The sequence below is a fragment of the Theobroma cacao genome, chromosome 4 (assembly GCF_053813885.1).
Source record: "Theobroma cacao isolate CCN51 chromosome 4, ASM5381388v1, whole genome shotgun sequence".
Lineage (NCBI taxonomy): Eukaryota > Viridiplantae > Streptophyta > Magnoliopsida > Malvales > Malvaceae > Theobroma > Theobroma cacao.
Window position 1 is genome coordinate 8,976,214 of NC_142642.1, and position 22,700 is coordinate 8,998,913.

Below are 22,700 nucleotides of genomic sequence, written 5' to 3' on the forward strand. Positions count from 1 at the left end.
TATCCTTAGAGCGGAGCTATCTTGCTCAATGACCTAATCTGGCTTTGGGTTGCTCTTCGTAGCTAAGTCCATTTTGTATCTGGACTTCATCATATTGTATCACATGCAAAGGGTTCAGAACATACTTCCTAAGCATGGACACATGGAAAACTGGATGGACATCAAATAAATTAAGTGATAATGCCAAATGATAAGCAACTGCGCCCACGCACCCTTATACCTCAAAAGGTTCGATGTATCTAGGGCTTAACTTCCCCTTTTTTCAAAATCTCTTCACTCATTTGGTCGATGAAATCTTCAAAAACACATGGTCACCAACTTCAAATTAGAAAGGCCTTTGCCTGTTATCAGGGACTTTTGGTGACTTTGAGCTGTTAGCATCCTATGTCTAATCAATGGATGATTTGCTCTGTTTCCTGGACCATTTTTGGTCCTAAAAGTTTTTGTTCCCTAACTCAAAACCATCCGAGAGGCAACCTACATTTGTGCCCATACAAAGCCTCATACAAAGCCATCCCAATCATGGCTTGATATCTATTATTATAAGCAAACTCGACCAAAGGTAAATAATGATTCTATGATACTCCAAAGTCAAGCACAATTGCCCTTAACATAACCTCAAGCGTTTGAATGGTGTGCTCTGATTAGCCATCTGCTTGTGGGTGGAAGCCATACTAAAATCCAATCTTGTGCGTATGGCCTTTTGTAATTTCTTCCAAAATTGGCTCGTAAACTGCGGTCCCTGATTAGACGCTATCATCACCTAAACACCATGTAGCTTCACAGTCTCATTAATATAAATTTGGGTATACTAAGCTACTTCATACTTAATCTTGGTTGGCAAAAAGGAAGTCGACTTAGTTAATAGATCAATTATCACCCAAATAACATCATGGCCACCTATAGCTCATAGTAAACCTGTCACAAAGTCCATTGCTACATATTCCCACTTCCACTTGGGTATTTGTAACGCCACGTACTTTGATATGTTGATTAATAGAACTTGTCGGATATCAATTGAGGATAAATTAATGATATAAAAAGTGATTTGAAAGTGAATCGGGGAATAATAAGATCTTTTGGGTGCCAAGGAGGCAAGTGAAAAATTTTGAAATAAAATAATATTAAAATATTAATATTTTATTTAGTGTCAAAATTTTCCATGAAGAAAGAGTATATGGTCAATCTAAGTGGGGGAGAAGAAGAATGAGGAAATTTCAGAGAAGAATGACGTTAATGGGGCTCGTGTGTTTTTATTAAATAAAGTTAGCGCAGGTAAGTAAATATTTAAATATTTCGATAATATCGCGTTGATTTCGATGATACCACGTTGAAGCATGAACTTGATATTTTATTGATACAAGTGTTAAGGAAGAGAAATGGAAAGAAATTGAAATTAAAAGATTGTGGGAGGATACAATTAAAAAGGGTAAAAACTTATGAGGGTAAAATGGTAATTTTGCCATTAAGTTGGTCAAGCTTCCAAAGGAAGCTTTGACTCTTCATCCTTATCCCATGGCTGGTTCTTATCTCTAGCAACAAGATATTTTCCTCTTCTCCTCCATGCTCCACGCCATTTTCAAGCTTCCATGCCATTTCGCCTTGCCACCATGCATTTGAAAAGAAAAATGGGTATGTTTTGCAAGGAAAATCATACTCTTGGAAAGAAAATAGATGAGTTCAGTTGGAAGAAAGGAGAAAGGAAAGAAAGAAAGGAGAAAGAAAAAGAGAGAAAGGAAGAAAAAGCTTAGTTTTGGTGATTCAAGTAAGAAGAGGTAAGGATTTTTGTTTTTGGCTTGAGTAATGTTTGAAAATGAGTTAGTGACTAAGAGAAATGTCTTGTTGCAACAAAGATTGGCTTGATTGGAGAAAAATTGGTGACATACAAGCCAATAAACCCGTGGGTACATGATGGACTCAAGGTGGAAAAGGAAAGTAGTAAGCTTAACGCTATGTTTTAAAGCCTACGGTTAGTTGAATATTTTGAGGAATTATGGTTGTTGAAAGAATCTATTTGCATAAGCTAGTTGAAAATTGTTAAGTTTGTATGGCATGTTTTTTGAAAGAAATGAAAAAGGAATATTGTGGATGGAGAATTGAGAAACAAAGTATTGAAAGTTAGATAGATAATGATGCATATAAACTTGGAAATAATTTAGTGAAAGTGAAAACGATTGTTGCTGCCATATATGTGAGTTATGTGTGAAAATATAAGACAAATTTGAATGAAAATGGCTAGAAAAGGTTAATATGGGTGCTAGAGTCATAAATAAGTTGCTGATAATTATAATTTAAAGAATTACGCAAGCAAAGGATAAAGGCAACTTTGGTAAAAATGTGTCAAGATGTATATGAATATGTAATGCTAAGTGAAGAAAAGTGGTGATTCTAGCATGGTATGAGTTATTAACATGATGGTAATGTTTGAATAAGGAGGAAAATGGGAATGATAAACACTAAGATTATTAGATTTGTTTTATTGCTAGGAAGTGTGCAAATGGAAAATGGACACCGTGGTGATCAACTAAAGGAGAAAACGTACCCGGATAAGTGGCGAAGTGATATCCTGCCATTGTAAGGTGAGTGGGGGGTGCCTATTTCAAAAAAATTCCATAGTTATATAACGTTATACGTTTTATAAATGTTGCAGGATTTCATTAAATGCAATTGTGGAAAGCATGCACTGTTAGCCTTGATAGGAGATTTTTAAATGGATTTACAATGATTTATACATCGTTATTATGGAAAGCATGAGTTGGTAGAACTTGTAGGAAATTGTGGATGCAAGTTGTTTTGAAAATTGTTTTGGATATATCTATAGATGAGCTATATACATAAAGTGTTTTAGAAATTGGGAAACAAGCCTTTTATACTATTTTGCCTTCAAAATCTGTGCCTTGTATTTGTGGGTGATATGCATAGTTTAAATGAAATAGTTAAATGATTTAAAATGCAAGTTTTGAGCACCGGTTTTAGTCCGATCTTTTAATAAGAGAATACACCATGCCTTTTTATGTGAAAAGTAATTTGAAAGGTTATTGAACCTTGTTTTCAAATGGTTTCAAGTGAAAGACTTGGAAACCTTAATGTGGTTTTTGAAAATGGTTTTGATAAACCAAGTGCGTCGAGAGTAGGCCGATTGTCACTTCGGTTAATTGTGACCTTCGTGCACTAGTGAGCTCTAGTTAGAGAACCTTTGGGTCGTCGATGGGCTGTTAGGTGTGGCAGGGGCCACGATCTGTGATATGTATACTTCGCTAGGCCAAAAGTGACGTCAGTTGAGTAAGACTATCGAATGTGTACGGTAGCGACCACTTGATTCTCCGATGTCAGCCAACATCATGGAGACTGCCATGGCTATGGTAATCCGGTGGTGAAAGACTCCCGGATTGTTATTACGTGGAAGTGGGTCCACGTGTTGATATTATGCTCTCCTACTTGAGAGCCTTGTAAGTCTTCAACGCATACTCTGTGCATGGTGAGGAGTTAAGATTTTCTCTACAACTCCCATTGTTTAAATGAAAGCTTTCAGTGCTTACTTGACAAACATGAGTTGATTTAGGTGGCTGTACACTTTGATTTCTTTACATGCCTCACATTTTGGGAACATGCATACCTTTATATTGTATTTCATATTTTGATGGCAAATGATGTTTTGGGTAATTGAAACTCTTTTTGTTACACTTATTTTCGACACTGTTTTGCCAAAGATAGCATTGTGTTATGATTTTATGATATTATTTTTACAAGGCACATATATTCTTCTTGTGGTTTGGTTTATAAGATTAGCATTTTATATCCTGGTTTTATCATTCAAATGATCTACTTATTGCTTGTTTCCCATCTTCTACCTGCTCACAGAGCCGATGATCACTGAGTTTGTGAAATTTACCCCTTTAATTCCCTTTTACAGATAGTGATCAGCTAGCGAGCTATTCATCGGCATTCATGGTCCACTATGATGTAGGTAAAGGTATCTCCTAGTACCCTATTCTAAGTTATTCCATTGCTAAAGGTCAAGTCATAGCATTTTATTTAATTAAATTGTAAATGGATAATGGCCTTGGTACAAGTATTAAATTGAAGATTTTAGACTTTATTGTATATACTTATGATTATATGTTTAAAAGATTGAATTGATTACTGTAATTGTGGTTCAAGTTATGATATGAAAGTATATGGTTTGAGCATTAATATGGATTGGGGAATGAGTATAGTGCATTATCGGGAATCTCTAATAAGGCTTGCTTGGGTTTGGTGGACTATGCTTATTAGTTCCATTCACCGGTCATGGCCCAAGATTTGGGCTGTGACAGTATCGGTAATGGTTGTAGTAGTCCCAATGGCCTCTGATGTTCACCTTTCACTTGCTCGCAAGTCAAACACTTAGATACACACTCAACCACCTCTCCTTAATCTTGGCCACCAATACACAACTTCAAGTCATGATATATCTTGGTAGCTCTAGGGTGTATCGCATAGGCTGCCACATGTACATCTTTCAAAATCTCATTCCTCAAATTATTCTTATTCGACACGTAGACTCATGATCTATATCTCATCAAATCATTTGAGTCAAATTTATCCTCACTCATGGCTCTAAATTTTTTTACCAAATATTCATTTTGATCCTAGGTAACTTTAATTCGATCTAATATCATTGGTCGAACTCTAAAGTGTGCCAATGAGGCATCTAAGTGATTAATCTCCAAATGCATTCCCATATTGCCCAAATCATATGAACTCTACACCAAAGATTGTTTCTTCACAGTCACATGTGCCAAAATCCCCATAGACTTTTGGCTTAGAGCATCCGCCACCACATTCATTTTTAGGATGGTAAGTATTGTACAATCATAAGCTTTCAATAACTCTAACCACCTACACTACCTTAAAATGAAATCCCTCTATTGAAATATATACTTCAAGCTCTTGTGGTCTGCATATAATTTGCAAGTCTCTCCATACAAGTAATGTCTCCAAATATTTAAGGCAAATATGATCACTACCATCTCTAGATCATGCGTAGGATAATTCTGTTCATGCCTCTTTAATTGTCGTGAGGTGTACGCTATGACCTTCCCATGTTGCAGTAATACACAACCCAATCCAACCTGTGATGTGTCGTAATACATGGTGTAACCTCTTGATCCACATGGTAGGCTTAACACAAATGTAGAAGTAAGGCAGGCTTTGAGCTTCTAAAAACTATCGTCACAAACATCAAACCAATCGAACTTGACTCCTTTCTGAGTTAGTCTTGTCAAAAGGGATGTGATCTTAGAGAAATCTTACACAAATCTTGAACAAATAGTCTGTAATATCCAACTAAGCCTATAAAACTTCTAACTTCAGATATATACGTCGGCCTTAGACAATTCCCCGTAGTTTCCACCTTATTAAGATCCATTTGCACCCCTTGTTCAGACACAATGTGTTCCAAGAAACTAACCTTACTCAACCAAAACTCACATATTGAAAACTTAGCATACAATCGATGCTCTCTCAAGGTTTGTAGCACAATTTTTAAATGTTATGCATGTTCCTCTAGGCTCTTAGAATACACCAATATGTCGTCTATGAATATGACCACAAATTTATCCAAATAAGTCTGGAAGACCCCGTTCACCAAATTAGTAAATGCTGCAAGTGCATTAGTTAGTCCAATCAACATCACTAAAAACTAATAATATTTATAACGTGTGCAAAACGCTGTCTTGGGTACATCACATTCTTTTATTCTTAATTGGTGATATCTCGAGCATAAGTCAATCTTAGAGAAGCACATGGTGCCTTGCAACTGATCAAACAAATCATCAATCCTCGGGGAGTGGATATTTATTCTTCATTGTGACCTTATTCAATTATCGATAGTCAATACATAACCAAAGACTACCATCCTTATTTTGCACGAATAGCACTAGAGCTTCCCAAGGTGAAACACTAGGATGAATAAAACCCTTATTCAATAAGTTTTCTAGTTGCCTCTTAAGCTCTTTTAACTTGGTTGGTGCCATTCGATAAGGAGGTATCAAAATTGGTTGCATACTCGAAATCAAATCAATACAAAATTTAATCTCCTTCTTGGGAGGCAATCAAAGCAATTCATCTAGGAATACATCCAAATACTCACCCATTGCCGGTACAACATTGACACTCCCTTATTCCATAGAAGCATCTCTTGTGATCGCCAAGTACCCTTAGCCTTTTTGCCTTTGAATTGGTCCGATGGCTACATCTGATACAACTTCCACAGACACTAGGCTACCATGCTCGTATATCACAAATGAGGATTCCTCTAAGAACTTAAACTTCGCCAATTTACGGTAACAATATACCTTGGCAAAACAGTACGCTAATTAGTCTATGCCCAAAATCAAATCAAAGTCTAAAGTTAATAACAGTATTAGTGCTAACCTTGTCCTTAAAACGGACCACACAGGATTTGTACACATACTTTGACATAAATGTGTCTTCTAAAGGAGTGGTCACAATCATGGGTTCCTCCATGTTACTATAAAATCGATTTAATTTTGGCACAAAGTGCGAGGACACAAAAGAATGTGTCAATCCGAGATCAAATAGAACTAATGTTTCGGTACCACATATAGAAAGTGTACCTATGACCACTGCATTGGAAGTTTGAGCATCTTGTGGTGTCAAAGCAAATACAAGTGCTTGACCTCCACTTTCATTACCTGGTTGTGTCGATCTACCACAAAATGATGAGGCCACACCCTTATTTTTGTCAACTTTGGCATTTCTCCCAGTCTGTGTCATTTTAAGAGGAGTAGTCACCACTTTTCTCATATAATTGTGGTCACCCTCTATTGACTGGCTTTATATTAGGCAATCTCTTATCAAATGCCCAGTTTGACCACATTTGAGACATAGTCCCACTACCTAATGGCACAGTCCATTATGTGCCTTACCACAATAATTACGCAAAACACCCATGTGTTTAGGTACAGACCACCATGTACCTTACCATAATAATTACGCAAAACACCCTTTTATTTGGGGCCCAGATTAGATGCTTTGTTGGACTGCTATCTTCTAGATGGTGGGCTAAATGAATCACTGTTCCTCGGTGGCTTATGCATAGGAGTAGTCCCCTCATGCTTTTGATGGCGTATGATCATGGGACTCTTAGTTTTGGTAGAATCTCTTTGGCCTTGATGGCCTTGTGTTTGAGCTTTTCGACCCCTTCGTCCTTCCATTCTAGATTATAATCTCTTGGTTTCAATCATTCTAGTCGCGTCCACCATTGTCACATAAAAGGAAAAACTTTAGGTGGTTAAGACTCTGAAGAACGATTTAATTAATTGCTGAAAGAATTTCTTGATCCTCTTTTGCTCAGTTAGGACCAAGTCAGAAGCATGTCTTGATAGTTGAGTGAAACACACATTATACTCAGTCACCGTCATATCTGGGGTTTGTCTTAAAGTCTCAAACTTTTGTACCTTTGTGTCTCTCATGCTCTCAAGCAAGAAACAATCCATAAAAGCTTGGACATATTCCTCCTATGTTATTAGGGATGACTTTGATGGTTTACTTCTCTTAAGTGTAATAAACCAGATTCTGGCCACTTCTTTTAGTATAAAACCCACCAATTCCACTGATCTATATGTGGAGCATCCCAAAGTTGAACAAATGCATTCCATGTCTTCCAAAAATCTATACAGATCTTCTTCTGCATCTGAACTAGTAAACGATAGGGGCTTTAACTCCATAAAATTTGCCAACGTAACCTTAATAGCCTTTCTTTAATGTTCAGACTGAGGCACATAGTCCGGATCTTGCAAACTATAATTAACCCAATCCTCAAATTGTGCTTCACTTCTATCACAAAACTCAACAAATTCATGAACCAAACTTTGCAGCGCTATTAGTAAATCTTCTAGGATGACACCTCCTCTTGTAAGGTAGTCATCCCCAAATCCCAGATCTTCATCATCGGCATACATGTAACTTGGTTTCGCATTTTGAGTGCATCTCATTCCTCTACTCCTACCATGGCACCTTGACGTGGACCCTCGTGGTAGTTCCATAGGCTTATCTAGGGCACCTTGCTCTCTCATGTACAAATGGTGCACATGGATACATTTTGGCAATGTATCAATACCTCTACCCTAGTTTCGAATGAATGTATCAATACATTGGGGCAATGTATTGATATATCTTAGGCAGAATGCTCCTTACCCAAACATGTATCAATACACGTGGGAAATGCATCGATACTTTTCCCCCTAGGTGCTCTTTGCTTCCAATGTAGCAATACATTTGGACAATGTATTGATCCATGTTCATCTTTGGTGAAATCTATCAATACATTCTTAAATGTATAGATAAAATATTCTTCTTGAGGCCTTTGTTGTTAATCTTGCCATGAATGTATCGATACATTGGGGTATGTATCTATACTTTCATCCTTGTAAGTAGTTCTAAGCTTCCCAAAAACTCCAAAAATCCAAGTTTAACACTCCAATATTATTCTTGGTTGATATTACACCTTAAATCATTCATTTAAATTAAGCCCATAGACATAATCTCACAAACATAACATCAAACTTAGATCAAAACCACAAACTATGGGACTTATCACATATTTCCTCAAATTTGCCTAAGTGTTAATATATAGACAGTCTCAAATACTTGGCATACATATCATATTATCAAAGTCTTCAAGACTCCACATAGTTCATAAATCATTTTTAGTCTACATAAAAAATTGGGGGTGTTACAAATATTTGGGTAGTAGGCCAAACTTCAATTTGGTTATAAGGTAGAACTCTTACTTTGATAAACGCGCCTTGCTCTTGCCAATGGCAAACCATAACTCATGGTCCATTGACTCGGTTTTAGTGATTTGACGGACCATAAGGTTCTGTTGAGACCAATGCAAAAGTAGCCTTGTGGATAGACGTCTAGCAACATAACGAAGCACATACAGTTCATTGCTTTGTACTCCCCTTTCTCTTGGAGCATCTCATTCCTCTTTCTCTTGGAGGGTCTTGTTTATGTAATGCTATTGTGACCAGTTACAGTGAGTGTTAATGGGGACCTTGAAGGCCCACTTCTCCCTCAACACATATTCCCACCACGTCATGTCACATATTCCCTCCATGTCGTCTCACATATTTTCACCATGGCGTGTCACATATTCCCTCCATGGTGTGTCACATATTCTTATCGTGGCATGTCACATATTCCCTCCATGTTGTCTCACATAGTTTAACCATGGTGAGTCACATATTCCTTCCATGCGTGTCACATAGTCCCTCCATGTCATCTCACATATATTCACCATGATGTGTCACATATTCCCTCTATGTCGTTTCAGATATTCTCACCATGGCGTGTTGCGTGCAAAACTTTTAAACATGCCATCAAATATAGTGCTTGCATGCCATGCATAACAAATGACAGATGGCTTGCTGTAACACAACCAGTTCGTCCTTTGGTTTCACATCTTCCTTCTTTTGATTCACCACAAGAGCAAGGATTTCTTGTTTCACATCATTCTCGATGCTTTGGCTTCATCACGACTGGTTCCTCCTTTGGTTTAACATCAACCTTCTCATACTATCTGAAATCCATTTTCAATAGAATACAGTAATACACATGTGAGCTACACTCAATGAACAATAATCCTAGAGAAGCTACATGACATTTACAAAAGAATAATTATTTAGTTACATGTCATGCCTATATGTTCTTTCTTGCTACACACCAAGTTTAATGACTTGTTTGTTACATGCCATGAATAAAATAACCACATTGTTACATGCTATGCCATGCCCATTTTCTCTACATATTTTAACCAAGTTCGACCCAAATGGCCATGAGGGTTTCTAAAGCTTCAAACTAAACCCAAATGCCATTGAACAACGAAACACTAAACCACATTCTCAATCAATATGGTATTCAAATCACCAAAACCACTCAAAAACACCATAAAAAAAATTGACATTCACTCACTAACTTAACATGTAAAAATTGTAAACTTGTTCAAACACTTTCCTATCCTTGACCATGAATCAAAAGATCATTTAATAGACTTGCCGTGTAATATGCTCAGCGTTTATATTTACGACAATGTTTGAAATATCAGAAAAACCATCTCCTGCAACATGAGGATGTTTTGCACAAGCTTCTTGAATTAGAGGGAACAAATTCTAGGCAGATTTATTTTCACCAATATGTGCATGAATGAGAGTGCGTATCAATGATGAGGTCTCATTAAAGGCATTTTTGTCCCAAAATCTCATCTCTTGGCTAAATATGCTAGGTGTTTATATTTACAGCAATGTTTGAAATATCTGAAAAAACCATCTCTTGCAACATGAGAATGTTTTACACAAGCTTCTCGAAAAAAATGATGTTTTGCACAAAATTAGAGGGAACAAATTCTAGGCAGATTATTTTCACCAATATGTGCGTGAATGAGAGTGCGCGTCAATGATGAAGTCTCATTAAGGGCATTTTTGTTCCAAAATCTCATCTCTTGGCTAAAAATAGTTAAAATTATAAGGATAGCTATTTCTAAAAACACCTTATTTTTAAGGGCTAAAAAAAAATTTGGCCTAAAATTTAATCTTATTCGTGTTCGAATACTTAAAAATTAATGGATAGCTTACTATTGCCATTACTATCTTTCTCAATTTGAAGGATTAGTTACACAATTTTCACATTAGAAATTTTTTGTCACAGACACTTGAGTGATATATTAAATGAAATTCTCATGATGTGTTATGTTTAGTGAACTTGTTCTTATAACAAGCACCATATGTTAGTGTTAGAGATTTGAAACATTCTAAGGCGGATCATGCACAGTGTTATATTAAAATTTTCAATCCCTTAAGCTGTGGATCACTTTACTTAAAACTAATCTAGGAAAACCATAAGAGAGGGATTTCGACATATACTTGAAAGTTTGATGTCACTTTTTCTTTGGTGGAGTCCTTCTTGGTTTTCGTTTGTAACTTTTCATACACCAACTAAGACTTGTCAAACCATAGTAGCATAATTGTCCTCCCTCTAATGGTGATCCACATAATGATTTTTTGAAATCTTTTCACTAATACTGAATCCCTCAACCAAAGCTTGTTCTAGCAAACTTTCAACTTAGAATTCTAGTGTTTTTATTTCTTTTGTAATTCTTTCTCAAAACTTAAAAGACAAATTCGGAATTCTTTTCTCTATATTATACAAAGTGCGACTAAAGAGTCTTTTTTATATAATGAATTGACATACTCCATGTTAAGATAATTAAAAGCCTTGAAGGTGCCTTTGATACCACTGTTGGGATAGGTCAGCCATGCATCACAATGCAATAGAAATTAAAATTACATAGCAAAAACAAATAAAACATACAATACCGACTTTACCCACCTAAGGTCATCTTCAAAGGTCTTTTGTTTGTCATCAAGCATTCATACTATCATGATCCGGTACTCTCCTCAAGCCCGTGACAATCGTCGCGATGTCCCGATAGACATTCATCGCCCGCAATGCCGATCAAAACCTCGCGCGGCTTGAATATCAGTTTTCTCACTTCCCTTATGATCAACAGTTGTAAAATAACATGTTTTGATAGGTTATAAACCATTTCCAAATCAAAACAATAGAAAAATAATTTTTGTCTCACAGGGGCATTTTGGTCATTTTTCCTCACAAATCTCGAAACCAGTTAAAAATGTAGTATACAAGTGGAAAACACATATTTCATAATCAAAAATAAATTTAGATGTCTAAAACATTCATTTAAAGCGAAACTATATCTATTTGAATATAACAAAAATATTCAATAAAATTTTCTATTTTCTTATAAAACAATATTTATAGAGTTACTGGTAAATAATTTTTGTAGCGTAAAGTTAAATAAATTCATACATACTATAATACAGAAAACCAAAGTATAAAATTTAATTTATAGTGGCACGTGGGCCTATGAATGACCAAAAGTATTAAAAGAAATGAACCTATAGTTTTTGGATGATGCAAGTCCAACTGTAGTCCTCGACGATATCAGCTATCTACAGTCTATTTTGAGCCTGAAATGGGTGGAAATGAGGGTGGTGAGATTATAAAATCCTAGTAAGTAAACAAACATCATTTAAATCAGCTAAAGCCGAGTAAAAGGAGACAATCAAAATATCCCATCACATTGCGTATTTCACAATTTGAAAATTCATCCCAACCCATGCAAACGGTTGTATTTCATTTAATTTCTCATTAAGGCTTATGACTTTCATAAACATTTGGCTCATGCCATCAAATAGTACTCGATGACACCTTGATCAGAGGCATCCACTCGAGCCTACCAAGGCTATTAAAATTTTCATATACACGTAAAACATATTTTTATTTCATTTTGAAAACACAATCGTTCCTTGGCATTAGCGGAGTTCATCAGCACGAGGTGGTTCCGCCTGACGTGAACTCTAACCATACCTCAGGAGATACGCTACGCGCCTCTCCGACCGAGGTATGAATATAACTGGATTCTGTGCCCCTCTAATAAGTTGGTCCATAAAACCAACCCACTGCAGCAAGTTAAACCCACCATACAATAAAATTTGCAATAGCATGACATGGCAATTATTTTATTTTACAACCTCTCAAGGCAAATCAATAATTCATGCATTTTCAGCATATTTAGCAATTCAACCATTCATGCCAATATTGCCATAAGCCAATCAATTAAAACTATAAATTTACAACATATCAAGTGGTCTCCAATTACTCTATTTTCAAAGTCATCATTCAATTTCAAGACAATTTATAAAATCATTTCATTTAAACACATTTTCCATAAAATTCACAAAATCAAATAAAAAGACCACTTTAGATAATTAAAATGATGATAACGTTACTCACTTCACAATAGCGGGATTTCTACGTCACTATTGATTTGTACACATATAATTATTCCTATTTGCCAGTCACATACTTCGTTTGGTACGCTTCCACAACAAACTTTCCTAGCAACAATTTAAACCCAATATACTTAGTGCATCAATTCCACTTCTCTTTCTCATTCTATCATAATCCATTCACCTAATTCACATCTTAATACATTTTTACTAAAATTAATTACATCCTTTGCTCACATAATTCTTTAGATTATTAACACCGGTAACTTATTTATGGTATTAAGTGCCTATTTCAACCTTCTAAGCAACTTAAATTTACTTCATATCACCAAATAACCAATGTATAATTAAATAAAATGAGCTAACCTCTAAATAGTCCAATTTCACAATAAGCCATGGAGAAGAGTCAAGAAATTTTACCCAATTAGGCTAGGTTGGCCTAAGTCTCCACCTTCCTTTTCTTTTAGACTTTTCTTCCTTTGTTGTTTTTGGGCCTTTTTTCATGGACTTCTCCCATTTCTTTTTAATTGGGCCATGCCCATTCTTTCCTTATTGGGCCATGTCCATTTTTATGCATATATATATTTTTCTTTTCTTTTCTCTTCTTTCTTTTCTTTTCTTTTCTTTTTTTTTCTTTTCTTTTCTTTCTCTCTTTCTCTTCCTCTTCTCTCCAGCCGACCAGCAACTTCTTGCTTGTCTTTCTTTTTCCTTTCTCACATACAAGAGTTGTCCACAATTTCTTCCTCTCTTTCCCTCTCACCGTCGGCCACAACTTCTTGTCTTTCAACCAAGAAATTTTTAGCAGCTAGAGCTGCTCATATCCACACCAAAATTAGTAGTTAAGCTGCTCTATTTCTCCTCAAAATAAGCAGCTAAGCTACTCTATTTTCCCTTCAAAAATCAGCAGCCAAAGCTATAAATATTAGCAACTAAAACCGCACCTTTTAGCCTTCAAAATTAGCAACAAAAACTTCACTTTCCAGCCTTCAAAATTAGTAGCTAAAGCTGCTCCTCTCACCCTTAAATTGGTAGCAACTTTGGCTCTCCTTTCCTCCCTAAATGGCAGCAAAACCACCCCCCTCAACTCAGCTTTTTCAGCCTTCTTTTTCTTCCTTTCTTCTCCCTCACCGTTCGTCCTTTCTCTCTTTTTTTTTTCCCTTTCTCTCGGCTGCTTCTTTCTTCTTTCTTTCCTTTGTTCTTTTGTTTATCTTTTATTCTCCCTCACAACCGACTTCTCTCCCTTCTTCTTTACTCTAATTGTTTACTTATTTATATATATATATATTATTTTTTTCTTTCATGAATGTTCCAACTTGACCGGCCCCCCCCCCCCCCCAATTTTTCTTTCTTTCTCCATTTTATTCCACATGGCCGGCCTCCCTCCATCAAACAAAGTAAAGAGTCTTTGACTTTTTTTATTGACCACATGGGCGGCTGCCCATGTTGGTCTTCTTTTTTTTATTTTATTTTATTATATATATATATACTTATATTATTATTTCACTATTTGTTTATTTTATTTTTTCCATTAATTCCACTACATAATCCTTCAATGTTTATATTTTAAATTAGATCCTTTTAATACATCTAAAAATTTCAATTTTCATCTATCTTCCTTTCTCTGTACATGTACTACCAAATTATCAAAATTGCACTTCAATGCGATATTACCATAATATTTAAATATCCACTTATCCGCGTTGGCTCTACTTAGCAAAACACGCGTATTTCACTTTCGTCGTTCATCTCCAAAAATTTATTGGTATTTCTTCTCCCCCACTTGGATAAACCATATGATCTTTTTTCATGACTGATTTTGATTTCGACATCCGGTTAAATATTAATATTTTAATATTATTTTATTTTAAAAATTTCCTCTTGTCTCCTTGGTACCTAAAATACCTTATTATGCCTCAATTGACTTCCGAATCACCTTTTACCTCACAATTTCTCTTTTGATAAAAATATTATTATTTTATTATTATTTCCTCCCGTGTGAAATATTTTATCCTAAACTATTCCTTTCATCTTTCATCACTTTTAAACATTATAATTGACCTCAATTTGCATCCGATCAACTTTATTAATCACTATTTCAAAATATGGGGTATCACACATACAACAAACATATGATCATAGAGCATTACCTTTATTGATAAAGAAAGTTGGATTCCTTATCTAAAGCCCCGAACAGCCCTTTTGTTGACCTCACACCAAGCTCAGTTGTAGCAAACCAAAGCTGTCGAAGAGGTTCTTATACAGCATGTAACGAAAGTCCACACAATGATTATGAGAAACCTTACGTTAAGGTGGGATTGTTAAGCCTTATGATGTGCTAGCAAAGTAGTGTTTATAACACTTTTCTCTAAAGGAAAAAAAAGCTTTTGGCCAAATAGTCAAGAAGAAAATTGATTTTCTACTTTGTACTCACAAAGGGTAGCACACGCTAGTTGGCTGGTTTTTCTTTTTCCTTTTTTTTCTCTTTAGAAATTAGGCTTATAATAAGGTTTATGTACTTGGATTAATTTTAGTCCTAATTAGGTTAAGTACATAGCTTATATGTAATTACAAATTAATCCAATAACTTAATTAAACAATTTTAATTAAGTCCTTAAAAACTTATAACTCATTAATCAATAACACTAAATGCACAACACTAAATGCACATGTGTTCTTAATCAATTAAGTCCATAATTAATTGATTAAGTCTGAAAGCTTAAAAGTCTTTAATTGATTAAGTCCAACTATAAATGAATTGTCAAAATTGATTCAAATGTATTTGATTTTGATTAAACCTTTAAGGCAAGAGTTTTAATAATAAAAGAAGAGATTAAAAAAAAAACGTACATATCGTTCTTGAAAAGAAAAGTTTTTTTGCTGTCAATTCTCTCTTTCTTCTCTTAACATTGCTACACTTCTCTTCCTTTTTCCCATTCTTGGTTGATTTCTTAAAAGAAAAATAGTTATTAATTTTTAAAAAGACAAGAGAGACAAAATCGATTTTCATCTTGTAGTCTAGCATTTCACACCTTGCCTACTTAAGGTTCAAGTTGAAATCATTCTTAAAGAATAAGTGGTAAGCTTGTTCGGTTGAGAAATGAATCATTGGTGTGGTGGTGTCTAAAAATAAGAATCTCGAAATAAAAGGTATGATTTATCTTACTTTAATAGATACTTATTTTTTAATAGATTTTTATTTTTTAGGATGTGATAATGTTACTTGTAAAATGAATGTTGTGTTTTTCGCTTGTGTAATTGGATTGCTTGCTTCCTTTATGAATTTTTTTTTTTGAAATCCTTGCTATACACTAACTCATCAATGCACTTAGTGTTAGTGTAAGCCCTGTAAACCAATCGATTTTGTGCTTGTAAAACATTGCATTAATTAGTCATATTTCATGTTAAATACATTATGGATATTTTATATAATATATGAGGTATTTCATTATCCACGACTTTATTTATAAAGAGTTATGAGAGACTTATTTAGATAAAGTCCTTGGAACATAATGACCTTGCAAAGAAATTATAAAGGTTATAATTATGAGATTCTTATACATCAAGGCCTTGTTCCTAAATATGTTCCTAGTCATTGTATTGTCAAGAATAAGGACATTGATAATGCTCAAAGGCTTATACATGCTAAGCCTCCTTACCTTAGAAGTAAGCAACTAATCTCATAGGTTTAAGTATGTGAGATACGTGGAGATAGTATGTAGGTGCTTGTTAAGGAACAAGTTCACTGAACATGACTCGCTTTGAGAGTTCCATTTGGTATTTCTCTCAAGTGTTTATGGAAATACTCTCATGTGTCAGTAGTGTAAGTAATCCTTAGAATTGTGATACTAGGTCATCTTGTATGTGAATTGTCATGCTTTGATTTCACTTCTACGAGTCTAAAGGCGATCAAATGCCTAAACAGGGTGCTTTTAGGTATGGCATAAAGCATGCGAAGATGAATAAGTAATCCAAAGGGGATTTATCACCCCAAGTGATTTGAAAGGGACATATCTCATTTTCTCTTGGCTTATATTAATTTAAAGTCCTTGGCTAAGGCAATTTTGATAGGTCCATATAAAAGCTACAAAACTAATATGGATAAGTTAGAAAGTAGACATCGAACCAAGCTTTCTATCTATCTAAGATATTTGATGAAAGGATTGAATTACACTAAGATACTGTACAATGTTAGTCAAACCATATTGACTATCCTTACATTTGGGTGGTCATGATGTAGTGCTAAATGTCATTCATGATCTATAAATATAAATATAAATTCTTAGTTGAATTAATTTATATTTATTACCAACATGTTGGGTACGGAATGGGTCCCACACATAAGGCGAATTGTCAAAATTAATTTAAGTTCAATTGGATATGAGCTAATTGATTTTATAGAGGCTTAATCCAATTAGGTATTGGGCTAAATCAAAGATGATTTGATGGGGTATTAAATAAAGGCCCAATTAGCCTAAGACATTTTCTAATCTTTGTTGGATATGAAGTAGGTTAATTCACTCTATGAAAAAATCCTTTAACCGCCTCTTGAATGTATAGAAGAGTCCATTTTTATTTTCTCATGTGTTGAGATAAGATTACAGCCAAAAAGAGAGAAACATAAGGGAGCTCAAAGTTGAGAGTTTGCTAGCACAAACTTTGGCTTAAGGAGATTTCTGTAAATCACTATGTGGATCACCATTAGAGGTAGGTCAATTGTGCTTTTATGGTTTGATAAGTTCTAATTGGTGTACAAAAGTCAAAAACGAATAGCCAAGGAAGACCCGACCAAAGAAAGTAGACATCAAACTTTCAAGTATGTCCAAATCTTTCTCTTGTGGTTTTTCTAGGTTAATTTCAATTAGTGATCCATGGCTTAAGGGATTAAACTTTTAATGATATTCTACTACATATGATCACCTTGGCATGATTCAAATCCCCTTCACTTAGATCCGATTCCATCATTATATTCCATCAAATCACATTTCATTTAGCCCAATACTTAATCAGATTAAGCCTCTATAAAATCAATTAGATCACATCAAATTGAACTCAAATTAATTTCAACAGTTTACCTTATATGTTTGATCTAATAGGTTTCTAATTATGTTGGCAATGAGTATAATTGTAATACTAAATCTATTTAGAATTAGATTAATCAAATCTTTATTTAATTAATCCTCAGTTCTCTAGTTGATCAATCTATACTCATAGATCATGATTGGTGTCTAGCAACACATCATGGCCTTTAATTATTAGAAAGGTCAATGGGGTTTGACTAACCTATTCAGTGTATAGATTATTAGTGTAATTTAATCCAATCATCATGGGTCTTGCAATGAGTAAAGAGCATAGTTCAATGTTTACTCTTTACGTCTTTCCATGTTTGCTACTGATATTTGTTATTTGCCCTTGAAGATTTCATGGAAACTCACTTGTCCTGAATCTGCTAGGACCTACATGATTAGAGCATCAACACCATGCCTCCTACCTTTGGATCAACTCAGTTGTTTAATGCAAAAATTGAAGCAACATAAAAACCATGCCTTCTACCTTTGGATCACCTTGGTTGTTTAATGCAAAGTTAAATACCATAGAAATTAGAAAAAGGTTTTTACCTTTCCAAATGATATCATAATCAAATGGATTCCTTTTGGTGCTAAAAAGCATGAACACCTTCTTTTGTGAAATAATGTCAGCCACTCCAATGCTTGGCCTCCAATGTTACACACATGATTAAAACAGATCCTTCTTAAAATAAAGCTTTATGCCACTGGCTTATGCTAGCAAGTGGACAATGATTTGTCTTATTTTCTTTTTTGATTTCCAACAAAGAATTAATTGAGAAGTTTTTGAAAAACCCTCTCAATAGTGGTGGCACTCAAGAGAAAACTATTAGTTTTTTTTTTCTTTTGTTGCCTCTGAAAAGAGTGGCTATAATGTGATTTTATATCTAGGTTTAATTTTATTATTAGACTTATTAAAAATTTACAAAATAAGTCCTTAATATTATAATAATTATAATATTTAACTAATGCCTAATTAAACTCTTTTAATTAGGTCTTTAGTAGTTAAAACCTAGAATTTTATTTAAGTTTAACTTAAATCATCACACTCTCAATTTAATCTAAATTGTAACCTTTATGTGTGACCCATTAGGTTCTTAACTTGTTGGTAATGGAATTCAATTATAATTTTATTAATTAATTATTTTAAATGAATCATATTCAATTTTAAATTAATTAATTCAATTTCATAGATCAAGATTGGGATATAGCAATGCATCATGGCCACCCAATTTTTAGAAGAGTCAAAGAATTCTTTGACAACTTATTAGTGTACAGTTTATCAGTGTAATTCATTCCCTCATCACATATCTTAGAGATGATAAGAGCTTAGTGTAGGGCCTACTTTTATTGACCTGAATATTTGTTCTTGCAGTTAAATTGTTCGCTTTATGGAGACTTATGAAACTCATTTCATGATCTCCTAATCACCTTAGGCTGATAATTCCTATCTCAACTTCTCATTTGCCTTCATATGTTCCATATTATACCCAAAACATCTTGTTTTGGCATCCTTGGTTAGGCACTCGTAGGGATGAAATCAAAGCATAGTACTTTACATACAAGACAACCTGGTGTCTCAATTCTAGGGAGTAGTTACACAACTGACACATGAGAAGTATTGCGTAGACACTTGAGTGAGGTACCAAATGCATTTCTCATGGCAGGTCATGCTTAGTGAACTCGCTCTCCCATGTTGAGCATCTACTTGCTAGTTCCAAGTATCTCTATTTGCTTACTTCACAAGTAAGGAACATAGCATGTGCCGATCTTTGAGTATTATTGATACTCTGTCTCAATAATACAATGATCAGAAAATTTTAGAAAGAATGTTTTGAAGCATAAGGATCTCATAATTGTATCCTAATACAAATCCTTTGAAAGGCATATTGATAACTCTATGATATAGCGTTATTTTGCCACATCTTGATTATTAAAAATAGCTAAGTCTTTGTATTTTTAAGTAATTTTAGGTGGTTTTATGCTTTTCTTTATTAATTTTAATATATGTTGGAATATTTTAATTTTAGCACTTTTAGTTTATTTTTATGTTAAAAATCCTTGTTTGATCTATCACTGATTTAGTCCTTGTTTTGAAGGTGTGCAAGTGCATAAAACTTCGTAGAGTGAATCAAGCAAGGATGATTAAGTGTAGAATTTTCTAAACATATTGTGGTATTTTGACCATAACACTCTTTGTAGAACTTCAAATGAGGTGATTCTTGGACCAATAAAAACTTAAGAGAAAAGGCTACAACATTTATGTTTACTATTTTGCCTATTTCTAGTTGGATCATAGAGCAAAATCATCTAGAAGCCAGCACCATGACACTAAAAAGGCTTTTAAGCCAGATTTCAACACAGAAATTTTGAGGGACACGTCTCTCAAGGAATTTTCCAAAAATAAGCATCGTACTGGATTTTGGTAGTTAGGGCTTTTAGAGACTATTTAAGGGGTCTTTCTCAAAGGTTTCTGGGAAGAGGCATCAGGTAGTTTCTCTAGAGAAAAAGAGGCAAAAACAAGGCAAGAAAGCAAGAGAATTAGAAGGAGAATCAAGATCACAAAGCTTCAACCATTAGTTTGCTCTCTCTACTTTTTGTTTTTCTTTTTTTTTTTGACTTGGATTAATGGCTAATTTTGTTTGGATGAATTTTTTATTAAATATTATGAACTAAACTATTTTTCTAGGATTGCAATTGAACTCACATGTAATCTGAATTTTTAATCTCTTTCTTACTAATCTTTAATGGGATTTGAATTGTTTATTCCAATTTGTTATTAATGCTTTTTAATTGATTGGCCACCAATTAAATTGATTTAAGAACTTAAACAAGCTTGGGAAAGGGAGTTTAGTGTAAACTAAAATAGGGATATCATATGATTATATTAATTAATTTGTGTATAAGATAGGCATATACCTATATGCCATATGTAGCTAGAATTAGAGCCTAAACTTAATGAGTCTTTTTTTAATTTCAATTCACATAGGGATATAGTGTTTTGATTAAAATAGATACTTTTATAAGATGAATCAGGAGACCCTTATAAATAATTGAGAACTCTAAGTTAGCAATTCAACTCATTAAAATAAGTTAGGGAAAAGAGGTAAGATTTAGATGAAGTGTGAGGGATATTGAAATGCTAGAATTGTTTGATTTGATTTTTACCCAAGTTAGTATTACTTTGATTTTTCTTTTTAGTTTAAAATTTTTTTAATTAGTTTTAGTTAATTAATTTAGTTATTTAAATTTGATTGTTTGGATAAGATTAAATTGTTCTAATTTTAGTACTTAGTAAAATTTTAGATCAATTCTTTATGGGATTGATACTCTGTTTACCATTATATTATCTTTTTGATACGTATACTTGAGTAGGTAGAAATTTAACTAGCACATATATAGTTCTATGGGCTTTATCTACATCAGTACAAAACATAATTAAATCATAAACTCACAGATAAAGAACTACCTCATAATTATTAAAAATTAATAAAATGTCATACATGAATAACTCAAAATGTAATTCTCATATGACCAGAGATTGACTTGCAAGGCTTATACTAACAATCTCCCCTAGCACTAAAGCTAATCGCCTATGCATTTAATGCCAATGTTCTCAACATGATGATTATGCTTCTGTTGATATAGTGCTTTTGTGAGAGGATATTATCCTCAATGTGTATACATTCTATGCAAACATCTCTTCTTCTAATGATCTCCTTGATTACATGGTGATGTTGCAATACATGTTTGGATTTTTGCTAAGAGTTTGGTTCCTTTGCTTGTGCAATGTCTCCATTGTTATCACAATACAAAGGTATTGGATCAACAATGCTAGGAATCACATCTAGTTTAGTAATGAACTTCTTAATCCATATTGCCTCTTTCGTTGCTTCAGATGTAGAGATTTATTCAGCCTTGGTTGTAAAATCTGCAATCATCTCTTGTGTGGAACTTTTCCAACTCACTGCACCTCTATTGAGTGTGAACACATATCCATTTTGTGACTTGCTATCATCATTGTCAGTTTGAAAGCTTGCATCCGTATAACTCCAAACTTGGAGTTTACCTCGTCCATAGACCAAAAATACAACCCTAGTTCTTCGTAAGTACTTTAAGATGTTTTTCACAGCTATCTAGTGGCCTTCACCAAGATTAGCTTGGTATTTGCTCGTGACACTCAGAGCATAAGATACATGTGAGATTTTGATCTTTATAGACTCGTAGCTAGAAGTAAACGCAATATCACGAACTAGGGGTAACTTCGTCATTTCCTTAGTGAGCCCCTAGAAGTATGCTTTCAAATAATATTGAGGCCTAAGTAGGCCTAAGGCATAAATGAATGATGAAAATAAGGATAAAATGACGAAGGAAACAAAAATAATGATGATTTCCAAGGTAGGGGCAAAATGGTTATTTTTCGTCTCAAGTCGAAATTTTAAGTTTTCGTGAACCTGAGTATTTCTAGACTATTGTGGACTTTGTTTCAATGTTAAAAGAGTAAAAATATTGCACAAAGGATTGGAGGAAGACAAAGCCTACTTGTTAAGGGCATTTTCATAATTTAAATGGAGTTTGGATAAACTTTAGCTATAAATATTATTTTCCAGCAGCTTCTTCTTCTTCTTCCTCCCATCTCACGTTTCTTTCATCCTCCACGGAAGCTTGTTTTGAAACCTCCATAACTTCTTTCACCATAACTCTAATTTTCATGCTTTTGTGCACTTTTTCATAGAACCTTTTGTGCTCTTTCACTTTC